Source organism: Poecilia reticulata, chromosome 23 (genome assembly GCF_904066995.2).
Source record: "Poecilia reticulata chromosome 23, P_reticulata-male-v2, whole genome shotgun sequence".
NCBI classification, from domain to species: Eukaryota; Metazoa; Chordata; class Actinopteri; order Cyprinodontiformes; family Poeciliidae; genus Poecilia; species Poecilia reticulata.
The window spans coordinates 9,446,289-9,472,365 of record NC_088852.1 but is presented as its reverse complement, the minus strand read 5'-3'; the positions used below and the strand labels follow the sequence as shown (position 1 = coordinate 9,472,365).

General features: G+C 40.5%; 1 protein-coding gene across 2 annotated transcripts in view; it reads right to left on the bottom strand.

Moving 5' to 3' along the window:
• Nucleotides 1–19,625, bottom strand: part of wnt5b (wingless-type MMTV integration site family, member 5b) — a 74,013-nt gene extending 54,388 nt beyond the window's left edge. For both annotated transcript variants that reach the window (XM_008400745.3, XM_008400747.3), the window contains exon 1: nt 18,959–19,625. The gene's annotated coding sequence lies outside the window, so the exon portion shown is untranslated. The remainder of the gene's footprint in view (nt 1–18,958) is intronic.
• Nucleotides 19,626–26,077: the final 6,452 nt, after the last annotated feature.

Genomic DNA, 26,077 nt, shown 5'->3' with positions numbered 1-26,077 from the left:
AATGTTTTTCTTTTTGACTGAACTGCCATTTCTACTTACATTGGATTAGATTATTAATATTCACTCACCAATATAAGTTTTTGTCTTTTATTAATGCTCTGCTACTAATAGCTGCAGTTGTCCTGAAGTAAAAAAGGCTTTTTAATATGAGATCTACCCCAAACAACTACAGAAACACAAACATGGCAATACTTTGCAGTATTAAAATTGTGTTAAAAACCCATTTTCAGCTATCAAAATGTGTTTTTAGCAGTATAAGTTTTACACAACATGGCACTCGAATCCACATGAACCAACAGAGTTAGCCAGATTTTGAATGTAAAGATAATTGGTGCTTGAAATTTCAGAATCAGACTTTGCACAAATGGGGTTATGGAAAGAAAAGTAGGGTTATATAGAGTACTTCTAAGCTGTAAGTATCCCATTTGAAGACAGTGTGGTTGACTATCATTTAGAGCTTAGTTTCATAAGATTATCTTTCCATTGAAGAGCCTGAGCAAACAGAATGACTAGAGTTTTGTTTGATGCTTCCCTGAGGTAAGATACTTATTACTTACTAATACTTCACAAAACCTTGTTGCAAACTGTTTCCCTGTCCAGTTCTGAAAGGGGCAAAAAACCTTTTATAGTTTTAAGTACAAAAAATGTTTTGGTCTTTGCTGCAGTATAAGCTAACTTCATCTATATCTATATCTGTCCATCATATAAAAAGAAAAATGAGAAAGCAAATAGGAGAGAGAACCTCAGTAATTTGGTATTTCCTTTTCAGACAGAGGAGGAAGGGCCAATGCCCTCCATTTCAGCATGGAGTGCTTGCTCTCACACACACACACACACACACACACACACACACACACACACACACACACACACACACACACACACACACACACACACACACACACACACACACACACACTCCTTTTTAATGACCCTTACATCCGGCCTAAGGCACCAGAGCCCCAGAGAGAAAACAGACTGGATGGAGATTGAGAGAGAAAGAGAGAGGAAGATGGAGATGGATAGATACAGAGCGAAAAACAGAGATGGATAGATAGATGTAATATCAGACAGGTATGCGCCTGAGGTCAAAGGTCAGAGTTTACAGCCCTGACTCACACACACACCTATCAGAGTTCAACTGGGGGTTAGACCTTCAGGCTCCACAGCTCACAGAAAGAAAGACACACAGAGAGAATTCACAAGCAGCTGGTTCAGCTTGGAGCCGACTGCTGCAGACAACAGGGGGAAAAACACAGGAGAACGTTTTAAGGAGCCACAACCACTTTCCAAACCGAGAAGAGCAAGATCTAAATGAGAGACAGCAACGTAGCCAACAAGAAGGAAAGAAATGAAGACAAAGGGAGTGACAGAAAGAGCTAAGTGAGTGATAACGACCTCTTCACAGCTTGAGCAACAGCTGAAGATGTTGCTGTGACTCTGAATCGTCTCTCGTACAAAACACACGATCCTGACCTTGATGGTGGCAGCTGTTGACGTCACTCTACGTCCCGTTCAACAATATTTTCCCACTTTAACCCACAGATATGAATTCAACGTACACTCTTACTTTTCGTCAGACAGTTTAGCCCAATAACTCCTAAACATAAACCTAATTCTTCTCTATTCATAACCATTACCCCATCAATAAGGTTTGCAACTGAATTTTATAAGACATTTTTGCAGAATTTCTTCCAGGTTTTCCTAAATTGACAAGAGCTCATTCATCCAACATTTAGAGTGTAATTGTCATAAAATGATAATCTGCAGGGTGATGCGGACAGGAAACTGATTTTGCGGCAATGCCTGCGTCGGTTATGCAACAGTAGATCGGTGCATTCGGTTTGCATGTGCATCGTGTTACTGTGGTGCAGTTCCTGTCTGCACAGCACTTTTACATGACAAGCAGTTCAGTTAATCCTCCATAAATAGGTGACACAGTTTTGTGTCATGACGGTGACACTGGAAACTCTCCACGACAGTCTTTATAATGTGTCATTTAACATGTTTTTTTTAAATAATATTGATTGTCAAATGCGCAACAATCTATAGCAAAGGAAAAACTTCTAGATTTTTCTGTCCATTTAATGTCTTAGATATTTCCTGCTAGAAACGGTTTACTAAGATTTTTATATTTTCCATTCTTGTTTTTGTTGAAATTTTAAGTGTTTGAAATAAAACAAAAAATAAAAAATAAAAATCTGGTCAGTTTAAGGGAGAGTTAGATTTATACAACAATGGACGCACTTATTTCATCTGATGGGAAGATAGATGACCCGCTTGATGAACGTCTGGACAGACGGACTTGTGAGATGACAGTTAGGTGATGGATGGATGGCTGGAGGAGGCTGAGGATGGAGAGTCTTTGATCCTCCCAGCAGAAATAATCAACAAAGCTCTGGAGCCTTAACTATGAGTGTGTGTCTGTTTGGCCTCTGTGTGTGTGTCTCTGTGTGTGTGTGTGTGTGTGTGTGTGTTTGTGTGAGAGCTGTGGGGTTTTCTGGCTGGATGCCAAAACCAGCTCCCACCAACAGATAGATCAAAGCCTGCGCTCTCTTTCTCCATCTACCTCTGCTGCTCAGGTTTCTCAGCCTCTCCTTCCTCCTCCCAGCTCTGTATCTGTGTCCTCAACACATTGTTAGTCCGTATTATTTCTTCCAAACCGTCTTATTTTTTGGACAAGAAAGTAAAAGGAGAAATTTTCTGCTCAAATTATGAAAGAACAGGACAATTTTACAGGAGTAAAGTGAAGATAAGAGTCGAAAAGTGAAATTAGCAGTAATTATGTTTGAAGATTGTGCTGTTTGTTACCCCGATGTGTGAAACTTTATAAGATTTGACTGCATATGGAGAATCTATCAGTTAAATTGTCTGTTTTGGATTTTAAATTAACCCCATACTGGCCTGAAAGTCCTGGTCAAGAAGGTAAACATTTTGTTTTCTACAGCTAATATTAAAATATTAGCTGTATATTAGCTGTAGAAAATATACAGCACTCCATGCAGTGCTTGCATTTCTTCAAACAAGTATTTTTTTTTAATTTGTGTTATTTGCAGAGCAGAATCAATCACAATTTAACTTTTATTTCTTTATCATTTAATGTCACAAAATTGCTGACTGCCGGTTATGGTACAGCTCTAACAGCAGGAAGCTTGTCATTTCAAAGTTGCAAGCATCAGCTAATCTTTAATTTCTCTTGTGCTTTTAAAAAATATTTTTAATGCATATAGTTTTTATATCTGGGATATCTAGCTAAGTAACTTGGTGCTCCTCTCCCAATCACAGTAAGCCCTTTCTGACCCCTTTCCTTCTCCTTTCCAATCATCCTCTCCCCCATCAATCCTCTCCGCTTCTCCACCATGCTCAGCTTATCTCTCTCCTCCTTGCATCCCCCTTTTCCTCTCGCCATCTCCATCTCTCCCCTCTTTCTGAGCGTGATCCTTCCTTCCCATCCTGCCATTTTTCCTTCTCTCTCTGCCGTGTTTTCCTCTCACACGCATGCACATATGCAACACACACTCTGTAGCAGTAGTCATTCTACTTATAGCCTTGCCATAAATCAAGCTGTCATCCTCCGTCATGCTCGCTGGATCTCGCTTGGGTTCAGGGTACACACATCCACACTCGAGAATACACAAGTTTAAAACAGATTGCCCAAGCCCAGATGTAGAAAGCACACAAATGCACAAGTACAAGTGCTTAGGCCCTGCTGAAAAATTCCAAACTGACACATACATAAACGCAAAAAGAAACATAACGTTCTTTATCTCGTAGTCATGCTTTTGTTGGTGGGAAAATTAATGAAATTGTTATAGAAGGAGGATGACTCATGAAGTGAGTCAGTAGCCAGTTTTATGCAACTACCTTCAAATTCACTTCAGATCCTGTCGGTCACGAGAATCGTAACAATGCTCCGCTGCAACACGAGCTGGGAAAAATGTTTTTAACCCTCATGTCAGTGGTAAAAGTGGGAAATGTTGTCTCACAGATACAAATTAAATCATTACAACAAACAAGGAGGCGCAGACAGAGTTGGGAAAGATGTACGTTCATGCAGCTGAACTAAAAGTTGTTAAAGGAGATCCATTATGCTTCCTTGAACAGGTTCAGACAAATCTATGGGCAAAACAAAACATGTTCATCACATATTGTGCACCAAGTCAAGTTAGATAATGAGATTTCAGTCTGGTCAGTTCTTATTTTGAGATCCTGTCACTTTAAATACAAATAAGGCGCTGCTGGCCACGCCCCCCCAGCTCAATGTTTATACTCTCACTTTATCCACATGAAAACAGCAAACATGTGCAACACAAACGTATTTTAGACTCCAAATAAAACCCAGAAGCAGAAGAAGTGAAGCCTTCATGACACCTGACTGAACTTTTTAGAAATATTTTTCACAGAATGAACAATAAGATTCAAAAACATGATGTTTAGAATCACAATTAGCTTGTGCTGGTAATAGAAATAAAATGGAAAACCGTTTAGAGCTACACTATGAGGCAGCTGTTTGCACCGTTACCATGGAGAAAGGAGGTCCTTGGTTTGGATCCAGGCTGGAGCCTCTCTGTGTAAAGTTCTCCTGGGGGGTATTTAGGTTTTCTCAGGGTATTCTGACTTCTTAATCTTATGGAAGCATTATTTATGTAGATTTGCTTCTTTCTGGTATTACAATCCTATTATGAAGTGTAAACTGTCCTGTTTTATTTTTGCATTTATAAACTTGTTTATCTTCGGCTACAGACACAGTTGGTGCGAAACTAACTCAGAACATATAGCATCAAAACATTAATATGACCCGCATGTGCTATTTTTAGAAACTTTTAATGGCTGCATATTTCTGTCTGAGCTTCTCTGAAATGCTTTGCCTGAACAAATGTGGCCTCAGTTCGCTCCTGATGTGAGCTCAGATAGTCAAGAATTTAAATGAGATGCATATATCATTAACTTTAGTGTTTGATTCAATGTGGACTTTTTTTCCTCAATTTATTTTACCCTCTAATTTTTTTTTTCTGAACATCATCTATCGTCTCCTCCCTCCTCATTTCTCCAAACCCTCCATGACCAATCCAAGAGCCTTGAAGAGGCCCCCAGGATTTCATGGAGCTTTGTGTTTGATTGCAAGTGTGTGAGAGAGAATTACAGCACATGTGGCATGCAAGGTCATGTAATGCTGTGGCCTCCAGATAGTGTTCATTGACCTGCTATATCCTTGGTTTATGATAATGAGAGTAAACTATGTACTTGCACAGATGTCACACTCAGTTTGTAACACATTTAAAAACAAGCCCTCGACTATGGATTACCTTGTGTTGGCCCAACACATACAATATTAATAAAACATTTAGTTTTATAGTTGCAAGATGACAAATGCAAAGATTCAGGGGGTATAAAAACTTTTGGCCACTTATAACTGTAAATGCTTTAGACCAGGAATGTCTAACTCAATTACATTTTGGGCCAAATCAAGATCATGAATGCTTTTTAAGGGCCGGTTGTGCCAGAATCTATTGCCAAAATCCATAAAAATATAAATAAATTCTTAAACTTAAATAATATTGAACATCTTTTCAGTCCCTCCAGGATTTTGTGATTGTTTTGGGGATTTTTTTGCAATAAAAATCAGTGTTTGTGGTACTAATTTAGAAATATCTGCATTTATATGCAATGGGAAATGCAACTTTTTAATCACTCGCTGTTATGATAATTCACAGGAAAGTGGAGGGACTGCTTGAAGTAATTTGGCAGTAAACAGATAGAAACTGCTTTGATTTGACTGATAGAATAATATTTAAGCAGACTGTTATCTTGACGGTTCTGTCTATGTGCCCCTTTAGAGTCTAGAGAGCCAGATAAAAAGCTATGGTGGGCCATATTTGGCCCCCGGGCCTCGAGTTTGACACATGTGGCTTAAACCAAACTTGAAAACCAAAAAGAGATAGCAGATTGCACATGTGAACAGATTGTAAAACATTTACAGCAATGAATAACAGTGCTGTAAATGAGATTTTTACTTGGTTTTCATAGGTTGTTGGGTAAAATAAATAAATAACATGGACTAAATAAGCCTCAGCCTTTAAATGTGTTGTCTTTAAACACAGATCTATGCAGCATATAAACAGTTTTTATCATCTGAGGTCTCTTTTCAGACTATTTCTTATACAAATCTTGCACCGTTCCTTTCTGCGCTCCACTGCTCTCCTCTGAGCTCGGCTCCCCTTCCCTCTGCTGCCACCGTCTTTCACACAAACCACACTCACAACAAACAGTGTGTGCACACGCGCACACACACGCGCTCTCCAGAGACGTGTCCGCTGCTCTGACCTCTCTCTCGGGGGAAAGCTGGCTGTCTGCCCAGCTCTCCCTTTTTTCCCCCCTCCTCTCCGCTTCACACATTTTCCTTTTTCTCTGCATCTTTCTTCCTCTGATTCTATCTGTATCTCTCCGTCTATTGATCTATCTATTTTTCTAATCTCCTTTTGTCTCCTCTCCTCTGCTGCATGTCTGTCCTACTCTTGCCTCCTCTTATCTCTTCATCCTCCTTTAATGCTGATCTCCACTCCTCCACCGTCTTTTCACCCTTTCACTTTCTCCCCTCTTTCTCGTTTCATTTTCTGCATTTTCTCTCTTCCCTTAGAGCTTCTTTTCAGGGTGCTGGTGTTGCTGTGGGGCTCTGCCTGGGGCTTCTTGCCCGGCTCATGTTGCCTCTCTCTGGGCACAGTGCCCGGAGAGGGATGGGCAGGGCTAAAGATGAGCCGGAGGGGCATTTGAGGGTATTTGTCTGTATCCAGTGATGAGGAAAGGGGTGAGGGGGGCGGAGGGCGCCGAAAGTGTCGAAGGAGGGGAAGGGACTGAAAGAAAGAGGGGGAGGAGAGTTGTTGACAGAGAAACAAAAAGCCAAAGATGGAGAAAGAAGTGTAGACTTTTGATGAGTCACAGTTTGCTGGTTTGGCTGTTACTGTGGCTACAGCAGAAAAATGTTTTTTTCCATGTTTGAAGCTAAATGTTTTTTGTTTTTTTTAATACTTAATGCAATCACTGATTAACTCTGATTTTGGGTAAAGTTTTGGCCTGAAAAATGAGTAGAATAATAATGAAAAAACGAAGCAATATAATTAAAATATGCAGTCTAGTTATTTTAGTCTTGGGAATTTAGATCACATCTTCAAATAACATCAATGTTGGTGGCACTGTCTTAGAAAATAATTAGCTTTCTGCATTTGCTCAACTCCAAAAAGGGAGAAATACAATTGATTTGTGCACTAAGCTGTATTTTAAGAATCTTTTTATTTAAAAAAAGATTATAAATCAGATAAAATCTCCTTTTCACAGTAGACGTCTTTATTGACCTCTTAACAACTTGCTTAACAAGTGCCAAGCCCAAGCTGCACTTCTACAGTCTTGAAATTATTCAAATTTAGAAAAACTAACCAATGGAGCACCACAAGTGTGTGTACTCAGCCCTTTTCTGCACCAATATACACCAATGAATACATCATTTAATTACTTCAGTTCCAAAATACTTTGAGGACAGTCATCATTGCACAATAACGGTCATTCACAACGTTATGCAAAGGAAACCAAGTCCACTTTAACAGCAGGACATCAAACATAAATACAGTGAACTCACAGCTCTACAGTTGCACTTGCTCCTGCGATATTTTCTCCGTTTCACAGTGGTTCAAACTCATCATTATCTATAAAGTCTTCAGGATCATAACACAGCCCAGCTCTAATTTTTCTCAACTAAAGTGCAGGGTCACAACATGCAGCTCTACCACAACCGTCTCAGATCCACTCAACTATTGCAACTATTGTGGCAATGTCTGAGATAAATAACCATCCAGTGGTAACTTAAGAGCAGTTTAATGGTTCATAAAATAGCATCACATTAAATCTCCATGTAGTTTTAGGGCCTGAAGTTGTTTTACAGATGTCAGTGACTATTCGTCCCATCTGTTTTTGAGTTTGTTTAAATCAGAGCATGATGCGTTTCTGTTTGAGCTCTGTAAGCCCACGTCATAATGCCACATCTTTGGCCTCGATGTGGCAAGAATGTGATTAGTAACAGAACATTTATGATTGCTTCAACTGCTTCACATAGCCTGAATAAATACAATAGTTTTCCATTTTTTTTTGTTATCGCCATGAATTTTTCCTCTACATTTTGTATGATGATATGAAGCATTTATGCACAAGCATTTACTCCCTCTTTTGTTTCCCACAAGAGGGAGCGGGAAACTGATCACATGACCAGTTTCAGCATGGTCATGTGATCATCCTGAAACTGAAGCTGCCTGCAGATGCACACCTTGATAACCAGCTCACCTGTCCCCAGCCACATGCTGGGAGCTGCACTGCCCCTGCTGGTCAGTGATGGTAGTGCTCTGCTGGAGAGGGAGCCAATGGCCTGGATCCAACCATGAGACGTGATGGGGGAGGGAGAGTTGTTTGGGAGAAAAAGCACCTGAGGCTCTGTGCTGTTTGGCTGATGAGTTGAAATAATAAAGATGTTACATTTATTTAAATTGTCCCCACTCCAGTCCTTGTTTAGTTTTTCTCCTGTCCCCTTCCGTCCTTCCTTCCCACTTCTGTCTTTCCTTATGTAGTTCTCTCTTTTCAAATGTCCACTCCAGCAATAAAGAGCTTCAGTGATGTAGCGCCCTCTGTCTGCATGCACTGTTACTACAAGTTGTCATCTTGAAACTGTGACCTCATTGACCCTCGAGGACGTGAAGTTAACTTCCACTTGGGGAGAAAAAGAAACAAAAGTAAATATAAAAAAAACATCTTACTTTGGCACACATTTTATTCATTAATTAGAATATTAAATACTGTTTTTAAACAGCTGAAGCCCTGACGCCTGAATAAAAGGATGTTTTTCCAAATTACAGTCTTTTTTTAATGGCCGTCGCCGTGTGTTTTAATACCGACAGCACGTCACTGCATGATGGCCAGCAAGACAGACGAACCGTTCGCCCAAATGACAGCTTGACTCAGGGGGGTTGCGGGAATGACAGCATTGGGACATAATGATGGAACATATAAGCTGCATAAATGCTTAGGTGAGAGTTTAGTAATGCAGAAACATGTGATCGTAGTCGGGGTGAATCCGCTGGATTAACTTATTTGCAGGAATGATAATGTTTTCACACAAACTGAAACCACGTCGCATTTTTAGCCAGCAGTGCAATTCGGAGATGTTTACCTCATTTTAGGATTGCACACTTAACATTAGTGCACCATCTCCTTAATTACCTGCAGCCCACTCAATGGTTACTACAGCATGGAGTCATAAAGCCACGAGGAAACTGAGCGAGCTGGAGTAGAGCAGTATTCTTGTTATCTAAAAAGCTAATCTGGCAAAGAGTCAGTTCTCTCCCTCTTAAGCGAATGCAGAGCCCTGCTCCTCTCCGTCCGCCCTGCAGACACCCCCAGCCATGCTTCCTGATAAATCAATTCAGCCAATCACTGATGGATGTGTTCTGTAGGAGAAAATATGTGCACGTGTGAGCCTGTTTGCGTGTAAATCAATGTTGTCTGCTGGTTCTGATTTGTATTTTTTTTTCTTTCTGCCAGACAACTGACTAATGTTGCGTTGTTCCTTCGTCTGAGCTCAAAAAGCAGCCAGGAGCATGGGACTCATATGCAGACTGGGGAGGAAATAAAAATAAGGAAGGAACGCCGAGGAAATAAAAAGGTGAGCGCGAGCAGGACGGAGAGCAGCATGACGGATTGAAAATTCAAAGGATGAGAGCCAGGGAGGGGCTCAGAAACAAGATAGAGGGAATAAATTTTAATTTGATCCTCTCTCTCCTCCTTCCCACTCAGCACAGCAAGTGTGTTGACAGATTGGGTATTGCTTTGGTTCCAAGACTGGCTACAGAAAAAAAACACTCAGTAATTATCTAGAAAGAGCACCTGGGTGCCGAGAATCTCATTATATTAAACTACTCCAACATACAAACACAAAGCAAAGGGAGAGATGTTATAGACCAACACAAAATAGATCATGATTACCAAATGGAAGGAAAAAGATATATGGTTATAAAATCTGAAAAGTGTGGCATGCATTTAAGCACCTTTTACTCTCATACTTCTCAGTAAAACCAACAGTTTTGGTTCCAGGATACAGAAAACACAGAAGAAGGTGCTCTGCTCAGATGAAATCAATCTGAGCTGCATGCAAAGCTTTGAGTGTATGTTAGCCTAAAACCAGCTCTAAAACAAGGTAGTGGCAGCATCATGCTGTGGGGATGTTTTTTTTATTTATTTTTTTTTAGCAGAAATGGAAATGGAGAAGATAAATAGAGTAATACTGCAGAAGAAGTGTTAGGGTGAAAGCATTTTGATGTTTTAAGGCCGATAAATAATCCTTAAAAATATACGTTCACACATCTCTCCAATCAATTTAAGATAAAACCATCTAGCAAAAGACTGGGCCGCTTTGAAATCCACTTATACTTCTTCCACCTCACAAGTTTATGCTACTTTTTATCTTCTATCAAATAAAATGTTCTATCAAAATTGAAGTTTAAGGTTGTAATATGCAAATAAATGTGGAAAGTTCAGAATATATATTTTCAAAGCAAGAAGAAAAAGGGACAAAAGTGTGAAGCGTGTCTCCCTGCAGATAAGCTTGCTTGAAAGTCGCCACTTTTCTGATTTTTGTATCTTCTACAGAAACAATACTATCCATCCATCCATTTTCTTCTGCTTATCCGGGGTCGGGTCGCAGGGGCAGACCCGACCCCGGGCCTTCAGAAGGGAGGCCCAGACTTCCCTCTCCCCAGCCACTTCTTCCAGCTCCTCCGGGGAAACCCCAAGGCGTTCCCAGGCCAGTCGAGAGACATAGTCCCTCCAACGTGTCCTGGGTCTTCCCCGAAACGCCACCTTAGAGATAGTGAGCAAATAAACACATTTTCTAGCATACGCTTTTTGTTCCATGACAGCAAAGATCACAAAACACAGCAGAAAGTGGAACTTTGTGCTCCTTTGATCTGTTGTAGTAGCAAGAAGTGACCAGTAAGAGGCAGCGTTTCCTCTCGTCTGACTGACCACCATGTCTGTCTTCACCCAAACTCCTACACGTCTTGTCTCTCCATTTTTTTTTGCCCAGAAACTTACACAGACTGAACAGATTCATCAACAGTTGCACTTCAGTTTCCTTCTAGTGGTTAAATTAGTCTATAACCAAGCCAGACTAAAAGCTGGGAATGAGTCTTGGTGCTGGCAGGAAAACAGGGTCATCGATGGCTTATCCTGATCAACAAATGTACCGGTATGACAATTATATGTAATGCTGCGTCTTTAAAGCCAACTAGGTTTATGTCATCTGAAAAGCGAGCAGCCAAACCACAATCCACAGGCCATACACTTCTTTATGATTGAATGTTCAAACCCAAAAGTAAGAAAAGAACATAGTCAGTGGCTAAATGCGTCTAAAATGAGTAATTTTATGCGTGTTATGGGTACTTACTTGGGAAACGAAGTACTTGAAAAGAACTTTGTAAGTTATTGCCTGAAAACATGTTCAGCCAGAAATAATCAGTTATTTTATCAAAGCTTCCAAATAACATCCCCCCCCAATTTTTCAAGGTTTTGTTATTTTATCCCTGGACCAGAAGAAAAATACTCCCATTTCCGTTGTTTTTGAAGATTATGGCTTATAGCGAGTTAAAGTCAAAACTCAGTTTCTCAGAAAGCTGCTTGTTGCATCCAAGCACCGTATTGGAAAGTTGAGTGGAAGGAAAAAATAAAGAAGAAGTGGCTAAACAACAGGGATATTGAAAGCATTGAGTTTCTAGTTGGTGATAACTTGGGGAGCCATTTCATCTGCTATTGGTCCAGCGAGTCAAAAGCCAACACAGCCAGCTAGCAGGATGTTTTAGAGCGCTTCATGCTTCTCCCTACTCACAAGATTTACAGAGATGCTGATTTTATTTTCCAAGAGGACTTGGCACCTGTCAGCACTGCCACAGGCACCAATATATGCTTTAACTGACCGGGGTAACATTAGACTAGCACATTTTCCTGACTTTAATCCAACAGAGGCTCTACGGAGCATTGCTTTGCAAAGTTTGAGGCAAGTCTCCCTCAGGGGGCGTCAGAACCCTTAATGGATGGGCGCAACATGGGGGAAAGAATAAACCAGGAAAAGTAACTGTAATGATGTAGCCAACTTCACCAAGTCTATGTCAAGAGTCAAAACTGATAGATTTTTAGCAGCTAAAGCTATGGCCAGAAAGGAGACTATAGGCCAAGCAAAATAAGAAGAAGGAAATATGATGATTTAAAGTTGGAAAATTAATGGGCTGAATCTGAACATGATGCACCGCCACAGAGTCGTCTACTAAGCCCTGAGACTTTATGTACAGGAGGCTAAACAAACTGCGGTCACAGCAGAAAGTGGTTCAAATCAGAGCAGATCAACTCCACCGGCATGAATGGGACATCATAGCAACAGCAACAAGTCTGGAGTAATAACACAGTTGGACAAGTCAGAGGTCAAAGCTGTGTATTTGCTCTCCTACACTTTGAAAACACCTGACAAGGAGCATTTAGGTTAGGAAAACTAGAGCCAAATGGCCTCTACGAAAGTAACCTAGACTTCTTCATGTTATGCTGCATTAATCCAGAAATCCATGACAAAGTATTAATCATAATTGCAGTGCAGAGCAAGACTACTTTGCAGTAGGATTTAAAATCCTTCCTTAAGTTAAGCTTGAAAAAGCTCGGCATAGATATGTTTTAAGCTTCAATGTAAACTGTTAAACCTGTGAAGAAGAATTTCAATCCATTTGCCTAAATATGCCCAAGAGAAATATTTAGAAAATGCAGAGATTAACAGCGCACAGCTTAAAGTTGCTTTTTGTAATAACTGATAGAGCTGTACTCTTAATGAGTCGTGCAAATAAATCAACTGAAAGAAAAAGAAGAGGTTACAACAGCAAATAAAGTCTTGACATTTAAAAGTCAGTAGTGAAAGTTTATTGTAGTGAGCCTGCTCTAAAAATCATTATCATTTCTGTTTGAGTTAACAGTCCGTACCGTCCTCGCAGATGACATTTAACCCCGCCGCAGGTGTGCTGTTGATAGTTTTATCAGCTCTGGATCAGGGGAGCAGACAGGAAAATGAGCAAAAGTAAAGAGGCTGCAGCAGCAGAGAAAGGCTTTCTGTGTTATGAGATGTTTAGACGATAGATTTACTGTAACTGGCCCAGTTTGTGCTGCCTGTCACACTGTTTAAATTCCAAAAAGTTCCCCAGCCATGAAGATGCAATTCCGTAAAAACATCGGCGCTGAGAAGAAGCATTTTTCTCCCCCTTGGAGTCAGGGATGCAGTAGTTTTCATACTGACCTGCCTTGTGGCTCGCCGGTCTGCGACTGTCCCCCCTCTCACCAGCCGCCGGATTTATAAAACGGTTTCAGGGGCTATAAAGTGTCCAATAAACCACTTTTACTATTAGCCCAGGAAGCTGGTAGGATATAGCTGCTAACCGCTGCCGCCACCCCTCCAACACGTGCACACACACACACACACGCTGACAAACACATGCTTGGTGGTCAAGCAGTCAGAATCTGAGCACGCAGATACATGCAGAAATACACTGAGTTTGACCATAATGATGACCACATGACCACAGTGTACTGTCAGCACACACAGAGACTCGCAGCAGACTGATGCTTCCGAGTTCAGGCATCAGCTTATTTTATATTGCAACAGAGCGCAGCGGAGATATTTTAATGATTCTAAGAAGGAGGAAAGGACAAACAATTACCATCTGTGAAACACCCAATGTTTATGGAAATGACACAGCTGTATGTTTGTGCTCCAAGTTAAATTGTAGCCAGAGTTCCTCTTCGAATGGAAAATATGCCGATACCAAAACCTCGCTACTTTGTATTTATTCAGAGTTGGGACATTTATGGTCATACGTAGCTGCTGTTGTAGTTTAACTCTCATCTTTAAGTTGGTTCTTCAGAGGAAAAGCAATAAAAAAATGCTCTGAACAATCTGAAAGTTTTCAGTAACGAGAAGCACGAGACGTTTTATCCCGAGTTTTTAGCTACTCGCGTACATTTTGCTGAAACGATTATTCTGGCTCAAGAAGCTGGACTGCACGTTTCATTGTTTCAAACCTGACAAAAATATGTGAAACAAAGCGGCCAGCCTTGCTAGAGTGCACTCGATGACACTCGCCAACTCGCATTTTGCTACATTAAAACCAAAAGCTTTAAATCTAGGTCAAGACGATCCTGTTTAATTTGGCATTCGCAGTTTGCTGATTTTCCCAAATATCTTTGCTTGTCCACGGAAACTACGTTAGCTTGAATTTTAATTCTGATTTAGTAGGGACGGTGTGGTCAGGGTTATAAGCAAGGTCAGGTTTCCTCTACATTTGAGTAAATCAGACGAGAGCATCTTCTTCCACGTGTTTACTGTGTCCTCTCAATAGCTTCAAGCAAACTGGAAACAAATCTTGTTATGGCTTTCTCTCAGCAATTACTTAATGACACTCTGCCATGAAAACTAAGTATGTGGAGTGTATGACTAATAGCTGTCCTTTTCACCAAATGGAGCTGCATCTCTGTAGCTCCTTCAAAGTTACCATTAACCTCCGTTTTCTCTGATTAATGGCAGATTTTAAGAATATTACTAGATACTTTTTTTCCAGCTTTATATCTTTAGTCGTTTTGTGAAATCATGCATTCTTATTCTTCAGTTTCACATAAATCATAATGTAATGTGACAAAGTATAAAAAAATTTGATTGCTTTTTACAAGGCCCCGTGTAATAAAGTAATTTTTACAACCTCAGATTTTTTTAATGGAGACATTTTTTTTTTCCAGAAAGGAAAATGGATCAATAAATCTAAAAATCAGATACAAAATCTATTAAATCTCATAATGGGGAAAAAGCAGCTTCAAGGACAAATGAGAAGCAGAAAGACAGACGTGAAGAAGAACAGCTGAAGATTCGGGGTCGCTGCAAGAGAAGCATGTGGGTTGGATGTTCCTGTTTTATTACGGTTTCACCAAGGATTTATGGACTATACCTGCATCTATCATTATGCAGTAGTTCTGATTATTTCTAAAGGCATTTACCTCATCTACGCTGTATTTTCCACCAGTCTTCACCTTGTCATCAATACCAAGTCTGGTGAATTATAAATAAATAAAAAAGATAATGAAATTATAGCATTACAGTCATTTAAAGTGCGCAAGATCTCTTTCTCTGCCAAGTAATCATTATCCACAGTGTATAAGCACTCGCAAGGCTGCACTGGGAGCAGTTTCCAGGATGCAGCCAGCCAATCAGATTAAAGTGTTTTAAATGCCTGCTCTTCATCTGAAGAGACCATCCTCTTCACACAGACCACCATCTGGGAGTCCAACCTGGTCATTAGAGCTCAGAGGAGCGAACAGACACACACATGCCTGACACATCCCCTGTTTCTGGGGGGTTTTTATGTAAAAAAAAAAAAAAAAAAACATTAAAATGCCAACACAAACGCACCAAGGCGTAACCTTGAGAAAGGCCATCTTCTCAAATGACTGGACAGGAGACAAACGGACAAGCTGACATTCCTTAATTATGGCGTCCTGCGGGGACGAGACGCTCAGGTAGCTTCACTTGAGGAAAAGACGTCAAGGTTGAGAGTTGGAGCGAGGGGCCGGTTTTTATGGCCTCCTGCTGAACGGGCCAGGAGCCCAACGCATTTATCTTGAACTATGTAGAAGAAATCCCAAACAGCATAAATAAAAATGCACCATGAAAAGAAGGGAGGAGGAGCAGACGCTGGCCGGGACGTGGACCGAGGAGAGATTATCTCTCTCTAATGGCTAACTTGTTGACAGCAACACTTTTCGCCACCCCTATCTACACATCTAACGTTACAGCGGGCCCCAGCGCTCAACACGCCCACAGACGTGTACTTCCTCTCCTCTTTGCAGGGTTTATCAGCCCTGTTGTCAGCTGGCTTCGGGGATTTATGAAGATATCAGACTCTGAAACCCTGAAATCCACGAGGCCGGCCAGAGACGTCACCGCCGGAGACGACCCCGACTTCCTCTCGGGTCCTTTTTGCAGCCGATGCATGCGGTTTTACAAGCTTCAGGCTTTTTCTGCTGCGTTTCGCATGAATCCGTCTCAGTGATTCACAAACAGGATTGTTGAACAAATTCCGTCCAATAAAATGTATCCACTGCTCATCTGTATACTCACACAGAGCAATTTTACCGCTTAAAATAAATTATTTGTTGACAGAATGAGCAGAATGTTTGACAGAGAAGCTTTAATCCCTCAGACATTCGATTATCTTCTTTTACAACCGGCTTCTTGCGTTTAGATGGTTCATAAACACTTTGAGTGAGAAGGATTTGGGGCAAAACTGAGGATAAAATAAAAGAATGAAGACGAAGAGTTCATGAGAATGTCAAGAGAGTAGAAATAACTGAAATACAAAATGGCAATTCATGTCCACAAATAGAAAATGTGATTAAGGCTCAACAGATGCGACGGTGCCGTTTGTTATTTTTGGCCACTAAGATCAATTCTACGCATGTAATTATGAATTTGTTCAATTCTAATTTTGTTCAAGAGTTTCTTCACAGTTTTCAACCATCTGAATACAGTAATATACATTTTGCTCATTTTGTACCTTCATTTGATGCTTCATGCTTTTTCGCTACATTTAGTCAAACTTTGGCCGTTTTTATCTCACTTCATTCCACAATTTTTGGTCTCTTTTGTAATTATTGGATATGTCTTCATATATGAAAATTGTGATGAACTCTTGATTATTTTTGAAGAAAAGAGAAAAAAATATAATAATTTTTGCCATATTACCAACCTCTTGGTTTGAAAATTTTGATTAAACTTTTCAAACAAAAATCTTTAGGGATCATTTTAGTTTAAAAAAAATAAATAATAATAATCTTAGAAAATATTGGCGCTTCACTCTAGTTCCCAGCCATGTTCAGCGTCTCTTGCTCGTCTACAGCTGCAAAAGTATTATACATATTTATATATCACAAATGCATACGCGCAGCAGTGAATCAACGCGTTATATCATTTGTTATATGAAAGTTTTTCACACAAAGTGAGTCACTGCAGACACTTGTGTGTTTTATGATAGCTGTCAGAATGGTGAACTCGGTCCAGAGTTCCCTCAGAGCTGCAGTTAGTCAGACTTGGATTTCAAACAAGTCCCTGCACGGCCCAGATGAAGGCAGAGCAATTTCTCTATACTGAGAGAAACATTTGTGCAAGATTTCGACCAAAATAGTCCTGGTCTGCACCGCAGAGCGGGAGAGCTGCCTTCATTTAGGTCGATGGGGTTGGCAGACACACACACACGCACGCACGCACGCAGATAGGCCGCCTTTCACCACTGTCAAGGGTAGCCAAAGTCATATGGAATGAGACCGTGACAATGAAAACATTAGCCTTGGACATGAATTTCTATAAATTCAGATAGAATAAAGTCGGAACCCTTTTTCACCTTGACTGAGTATTGAATAACTCACGCAGTCGGCGCTCAAGTTCAAACCCATCATTTACATTGAAAAACTCCTACAGAGTTTAACTTGTTGAACTCTGAGGCGGTGGTGCCACCGACCGGGGCCCCCGGTGGGGCGGCAGGCGTTCTCACATACGCCTGTGGATTTAAGAAAAGGAAGACAACTTTGACCATGAATTATTTCACGTGCTTAACCAGCTCTATAAAGATTTCATCTCCAAGTGCCATCATCTTCAGCCACTAAGTTTTGTTTTGTTTTTTCAAAAAGGTTTCTCCACGTTGACAAGGTAAGTCCACTAATTAATAATGCTGTAAAAAAAATAAAAATAAATAAAAACTCTCCACTTGTGCATCTTTTGCTACATCAGACTCATTTTTTCTCCTGTGTTTTATGAAAGCGATCACAAGCATCCTCCTCATTTGACTTGAATCACAGCACCACTACCTCAGCGCCTAATTTGACAAAACAATTGGGAACAAAACTTCAACCTTGTAGAATCAGGGCACCGACTGCAACAATCTGCAAAAAATATATATATTTCTTGGGTTACTGTGAGCTACATTTCAATAAAAATACATTTGTAACTACAGAGTGTCCACGAACAGCACAAAACCAGGACAGAAAGGACAAAAGAAACTAAACAATTTCAAAGGGTCACGCTCTAAACAAAAGTAGCAGATTAAAATGAGTTCAAGGTTAATCTTTATTGAGCGTTTCAGATAACTTCTGCTGGTGTGTTGCTGTCAATACATGAGAGATTATTTTGTCAACTCAAACCACAAAAAAAATATCAAAGACAAGCAACAAGTGGCCACGTAGTGTCAGCTATTACCAGTCAAAATTTTGAGACTTTGTTTTCTGGAAAAAGACATTTACCCGTTTCACATCTGGAAAGAACAGAGGATAACTGAACAGATGTAAATAAGTTGGCAGGTTGCAAACACTGCATCCCAACATAGTCCATATGCTAACTGGTGAATGACATAATCACCTACATTTATGTTTTTAAACTTTATTTCAGGCAAAAAAGTAATAGACTGAAGAAAAGTAGTTTCATTTGGAGGCGAGAGCTTATTTCAAAACATCAGGGTGGTGAACCCGGTGCTTGTACCGCCCCCTAAAACGATAATGCCCTGGGTGGTGGGCAACTATAAAAAGCACCAATTGGAATCCCAGAAACAAAAGTTGTTGTTTTGTTGTCATTCAGAAAACCCCCTGAGCCCATCAGTGCCCACCCGTGGCCCCCCCAACACCAACACTTGGCCACCCGTTTGAAAGTTTTCTAGACTCGCCCCTGGTCTCAGGACAATCAACTTTAAAAGAAACATCAGGAAAAGTTGGAAAAGTGTGAAGCAAGACAGAAATGAGCCAAAGTTCTAAACGAGTTTCCTCCAACATTATTAATAAAATAAGACAAAAACACAGCTCTTACCTTCTCTTCTTATTTTCTGGAGAAGAAATGCTGCTCAGCTCTGCTGGGGGAAAAAAGAAAAATCTCCTTCCACCATCCGAGGTGTTGAAATCTGTCTGTCCGGTTGGAAACTTCACACGCAGCGCTGTTTTTCAGGCTGCTTTTTTTTCTTTTACGAGACGCGCACAGATTCCTTCAAGTGTCACTTTCTGGACCCCTTCCTTCCTTTCTTTCTTTCCTTTCACTCCTCGATGTCTAAAGTCCTCCTCTTGGTCACAAAAGCGGCCGTTTTTATGAGGCGGTGCAGGGAGGCGGCGGGGGTGTGCAGGCGGCGGCAGCTGCTGCTGCTGCTGCTGGAGGAGCGTGAACCGTGGACCCTGGTCCGGGTCAGTCCCCAAGTCGTCCCGCCGGGATAAGAGTCCTGTTCTCTGCCCCCGTCCGTTTCAGCAACAGGTGGGAGAAGTAAAGTGCGACTTCTTCGCAGGTTTTCAAAGCACTTCCCAGAGAATTACGCACGGAGGGGAAGGAGGAGACCGCGGCTCGCCAAAGTTTTTACGCGCACGAAAACAGAGCGAGAAGTTGGAGCTGCAGACACAGAAGAGGGAGTGGAGAGAAACAACGGAGCTCTGGAGTGGGGCTTTCCTCCGCAGCTGTCCTCCGCTCTCAAGTCTGTCCGCCGCTACAGAGAGACACGAGGGGAAGTGGTAAATAAGGATGAAGAGGAGGAGGAGGAGGAGACCAGAACTTTTTTTTAAGTTATCAAATTTCTCCTAATAAAGAAACGATGCTAAGAAAATATCCTGCAGTTAGCTGCTGGCTAGCCGCTTAATGAGACTCACCTGTGCGCAGCTGCAGCAGGGTTACAGTTAATCAAGTCTTACTGTACGGACCGGAAGTGTACAGCAACGAAATACGTTTACTTATTTTTGGGAGGAAGAGACGGGGAAACGACTCCAGAGAGCGGTTATACTGTACAATACTCTTGCTAATACTTCGGTAATATCTGGAAGCTGCCGCTACAGTTTCTCTCTCTGAGTTTTGTAAAGACGGAACTTATTTTGTACAATTTTTGACTGTCACTTTAAAAGTATCAACATTTTTCCGTTACCCCACCTCTAAAGTTGAACATAAAATAAATTACACTTTAAGCTTTCGTAAGTAATGAAACGTCAATCATTACTTGACATGTTTGTTACAGGTGATGTGGCTCTCTACCCAGGGTGGCAGTGGTCCGAGGGGCGCCTCAAACAACTTCCAGAGTTCTACTATGGGCCACCATAAAAGGAGGCAAACATAAAAAAGCAAAATAACCATTTGTAATAAATCACACAAGTAGCACCAAACAGATAAATGCATTTTAGCTCATGGTGTATTTGAACTTTTTTCTTTTTTTTTTTTTTTGTAGATATGTTTATTAATTTTGTTTAATAGAAACAACATAACACAAACAAAAAAACAAAAAAAAAAAAACAAAAAGCAAAAACAAAACAAAAACAAGAGCTCAACAGTCCAGTCCATAAGAGACATAAAAGAAAAGACAGAGGGATGAGGGGGGGCACACATGTTTCCGACATTGTAACGATTACACCTAGGCATTTATAAAAGCTCGGGACAAGATGGTGGATACGTGTCCTTCAGCATAGTCCAGGAAGGGCTTCCATATCCGGACAAAAGTATCCGTCTTAGAGTGGATTAGACATGTTAGGAAGTCAAGAGGTATATATTCCAAGACAAGTTTCTTCCACCCAAAAATAGTAGGAGATTTATTGGAGATCCATTGTAACAGAATATTCTTTCTAGCACAGAAAGTAAGGACATTATACAATTTACTCATGTTTTGATTTTGAATATGTTTATTTGGTAGACCAAGGAGAAGAGATACTGGATCAAGATCGATATTAGTTTTGATAATTTTCCTTATCTCAGCCAGAATTGATTCCCAATATAACTGGATTTTAGGGCATGACCAAAGACAGTGTGTGAGGTTGCCTTCATATATCTTGCATTTAGGGCACAGGGAAGAGGACCCTGGTTTAAACTTAGAGACCCGATTGAACTTTTTTCTTTTAATGTGTCATAATCCTTGGAATAAAAATTGTAAATCATCAGATCAGATGTCAAAGAAAATAGAAAATAACTATCGGCCATAGAAAGCTTAATCAGCGCATCTCTTGATTTTGGCTTTTAGTTTATTAAAATGTATCATTGATCTCATAAGGACTTTGTCTGCCTGACTGGTTAATTATAGCTTTAAATTTCCTTGAAATATAAGCATCTAAAATCAGAATAAGTGAAAATCTGAACTATTAGGTCAGACCTTGAATTAAAAAAAAAAAAAAAAAAAGCATGACCTGTGCATCTGCAGTTACTTCTGAAGCTAAACTCAGTCCAGCTCTTTCTTCCCATCCCCATCATTTTTTCCAAAACAAATCTGTAGCGGTTCTCCAGAACTGACCAGAACCTGATATCCACTAAGATGATATGTTTTCTGTAACTCCTACCTCGCTGACAGAAGAAAAGGCAACATTTCTTCTTTATTTGACACGTACTGTTGTTATATTGTCACATTGTTTTATCTCTACAATATGTGGCTCACATATTTTACAGGTAGGTCCATTTTCTTTTTTGTCGTTTATTGACATCACACAAGTGAGCGGCAAAGGAAAGAGTGAAGAGGTCAAAGGGCACCCGAGTCTGACAGCCAAGAAATATCACTTATATCCCAGAAAGAGACAAAATGTACAGGAGTAACGGTGAGACAAAATCAAATAGACGATTTATAGCAAAGATTAAAGATACTAAAGACAAAAAATGCACAAGTGTAAACACCAGGCTGAGATTGAGCTAGCAGACACCAGATATGATATGTGGAAACACTGTTAAGTACGGTGGATGACCTGTGATGCTGTGGGCCTGTTTCCCCTCCAAAGAGCCCCGGGAACCTCTAGAAATACCACGAGATCTGAAATCTGAATCTGCTCTGCCACCAAGCTGAAAATGAGCCACGTTATTCGGTCCTTCGAGCCAGAAAACGTCTTCCACGGTCGCATCAGTCGTATTAAGACTTCGAAGGATTTAGAGAAACGCTGTAACGATCTCACTTTCTGTTTGCACCAAGCTCCTGAAATGTTAAGGAAGATTAAGTGCTGCACTCTAATTACACACAATGGATTATTCTAAATTTATCAGTTGGAAGTTATTCTACTGCAGTAAAGTATGAATTTATTTCAAAGCTTTTTAACTCATCTTTTCCAGGGACACCGCAAAAAAAATAAAATAAAATAAAAGGTTTGGCGCTCTAGATGCAAAATGACTTGTACGCAAAGTTCCTTGGTGAAACACATAGTGTAAGAAAAAGACATGAAGTAATAAATAAAATTCAGATTACATCCAAAGGAAACTATTTTTTTTCTCAAAATGCTACATAAATTTGATTCAAATGAGCAGAAATATATCAATTCAAAGCAAAAGGAAAAAAAAAAACAAACACACGTTAAGGAACATTTCAGTGAAAAGAATACAAATTATTCCTGGCGTGGTTTTACGGTTGTTGTGTTTCTGTTGGAAGCCGGTTGCTTCCTAATCCGTCCCCGTCTGCAGAAGGTAAAAAACCTGCCAGACGAGCCGGATTCCAAGTCGATCTAAATTTCCGACAGCTTGGACTGAAGACCTGCCAGCAGATGGTTTACAGGTGAGTTTCTCTGCCCACATCAGTGAGCCTGGATCCGTCTGGCCTCCGTCGCCTTGTGGCTGGAAAACAGAAAAGTGACAGAACTGGAACGACAGAAGAGGAAAATGTCATCAGTGTCGGAGGATGTTTGGTCTGTCGGAGGCCAACAGCTTATTTTAGCAGCCCGACTCCGTTGATGTTGTTTTTGTTTCCCCTTTAAGAGCTTCCTCCTTCCCGTTCTCCTCGGCTCACTCATCCAAGACTGCAGCGATTGATTTACTTTAGAAAACGTTGATTAGCAAACCAAACCACGGCCGTAACAATCAATCATCATTTTAGCATAAAACCCAATCAATCCAGCCTGAATGTGAGCTGTAAGTTGTTTTGCTTTCCATCCATCACCTTCTTCCTCTTTCCCCCCCCCATTTTCTTTTCAGTCCATGTTTGATGTGATGATTGAAACCACATCGCCTCAAAACCAGCGAACTCGTCCGTTGGATACGAGAAGGCAAGTTCGAAACGACGACACGCCAAGCGCCTCTGTAACGTGGCAAACAAATATCCGTTGTAATCTTGACTCTGTAAAGAAAGGCATGAGTTTTTGTGTGTCTAAATAAATAAAACAAATAGGATTATTACAGTTCTTTTTTTCCCCCCTCTCTCTTTTTTTACTGGATCTGGATAATTAAAAGCCAAGTTTCAGCTACTGCAAAGTTTCCAACGTGCAATAACTCAAGAGCAGCGGGAAGCTCCTCCCATATGGTGCTCCCAGCAGGATAAAGCAAACACAACTTCTGTTTGGCAGCAATTCTGTGCATCACGTCCCACACGCTGTACAGCAGCTTCGTCTGAGTTCAATGTAAAATACAGCAGCAGGCAAAAATCTCCCCTCTACAGAGAAGGATTTTGACTGGGTTAATCCTGCGGAGTGTCGGCAGAAAACATTCTTCTGAGCAGCAACGCTGAAAGACACCTTAAGGCGTTCTTTCTTACTTTTCACAAAAATGAATAGTCTGTAGAATAATTTTAATGCTCTAGGTCAAAAGGAAAAAAAAAATGTCTCCTTTAAATCAGAGATGACGTCGTTCATCGTCGTTCGTTGCTGTACACTTCCGGTCCGTACAGTACATTTGCTCAAATTCGTAGTCTAGAAAGTCTTAAAAAAGTTAGTTTTAAAGTCTTTTAAATTGGAATCATAACCACATTAAGCAACGCAGGACAAAAATGTAGCAAACATTTGCAACAAAAACTTAATAGAAATGTTTAGCACAATTTTAAACCCGCTGCAGCCAAAAACAAATAGCGTCGCACTGGTTTTCCCATGATCCTCTCTGGCTGATAATCAAAATGGTCAAACACTGAAAAATCGGATTGTTTTCTTATTTGTCTCTTCGGTATTTAAGCGGAAAAGTGTAATTTTGTTTGGAGCATAAAGTTATGCTCCATGTTTGTTATTTTTCATAACTCCTAGAAAGCAAATCTAAATCAGCAAGTCGAGCTACATGTAAATAAACCCAGAAATTGGTATCAATTGGTATGCGAGGATGAAAGCTAAATATTTAACTTGGTGAAGTTTGCAACTTAATAAAGTCTTATCCATTTTATTATTAAAATAAACTAGGTTTAAATTTATGAATCTGTTGGAAATCTTTTTGTTCTAACATTTTTTGTAATCATTCCTCTGCATCGGGTTGTTAAAATGAGTTCAATAAACCTGATTATTTCATCTCAGCTCTCAAATTCTTGTTTTAACATTAAAAGATTCACACTTCACAATAATAAAAAAATAAAATAAAATAAACAGTCCTTTGGTTAAAAATTAATGCAGACACGCATTAAAACGTGGCATCAAATGACAAAGAAAAGTCATTTTCAAAAGCTTCACAGATAAAAGTCAGAACATTTTTTCATGTAGGTAAATATTTATCTTCAGATGTGTTTTTTTTTTTTGCAGACTAACAAAGTTGAATTCAGCGGGATGCGAGTTTCAGCAGCGATGATAAAATGATGTTTACTGCTCAGTGTGGCGTGTCTCCACTTTTCTACCCATCTCTCTCCATCACATAAATCAGCGACTCATGCAGCCGTATCTCTTCTTCCTCCTCCTCCTCCTCCCGGTCGCTCTGTTCATCCCCTCCGCCTCACTCCGCTGGCTTTTATTAGGACTGTAGATGGAGAAAGCAGAAGTCTCTGCAGAGAAAAGCACGCACACAGACGGGGTGATGGGGGGGGCGGGGGAGCGCTGTTGCCATGTGTGAGGGCAAAACCGCGTGTTACGTTTACAGACTGTCGGGAACTCGCGCGCAGAGAGCAGAAAGAAGCACATTCACCTGAAACTCAAGAGCCGGGAGGTCAAAGCGTCAGGTGAGGGGTCAAAGTCAGGTCTGTTGCACCACATTTTCTGGTTCGGCGAGCGTCCACCAAACACCCATTACCAACGTGTGTGTTTGTGGAGGCCGTCTCTGTGTCATTAATCTGTTTGCGCGCCTAGGAATCGGACAGCGGCACGGTTGAAACCCAAACAGTCAGACGGCTTCCTGGCGGACGGCGCAGCGGGGGGTCGGTGTGTGTCTGTGTGCTGAGGAGCTGGTGTGAGGCGAAGCCTTTCTGAAGGACACAGGTTCAGATAAAAAAAAAATAAAAAAAAATGGAGGCCTCCGGTATGCAATCGTGTCCCTGAAGTAGGCGGAGAGGAAAATAAACCACTTGCACAAGATAACAGGCACCGTTTAGTCTGCATGTGGACGAAGATAGAGAGCGAATGGAGGAGGCGAGTGGAAACCAGAGGAGAGGATACGACGTTATGCTGAGGTACATATGGCGCTGGTGTTCATAAAAGTTTTAATAGAGCTGAGGTTGCGGTCATTCCAGAAGCTTGATGTTTTAGCCATTCCAAAACCAGTTCTGATGTGCGTTTTGGATGAGTTTTCTGTAAAAAAAAAAAAAGAACTAAACAAAAAAAAAAAACACACAAACTGAGTTCAGGTTTTGAAAATCTAGCTGTTGATTTGATGTGAAATAAAAAGGAATTGGGAGGGTAACCTGTCTCCTTTAGCTTCATTTACAGAACTAGACAAGCTGGATGTCTGACCAACGCAGAGCTCAAAATCCAACATGGCTGCCTTACAAAACAAAGATTTAGTGACTGCTAAAAAAACAATAATTATTTCTACTTTGGTCATCTGCAAATTAAACATTTCATTCATTTTCTGTGGCTTTACCCCTAAAAGTGGAAGTAAGAAACACTGTATTAATGCACATAAAGGTAGATTTGGTCTTTGGACAGATATGACGATCTTTTTGAAGTATTCATGGGTGGCTTGGTTTGGATCGTAACCCTCCCCAATACCAAGGGTCCACTGTAATCTCATTTAGTGAACATAATGTTACAGTGTTTGACAGTCCCAGAAAGAAAGAAATATGTTATTAGGTTGTAGTAATAATGAAAGATGGCCTCGTCACTGAGAACA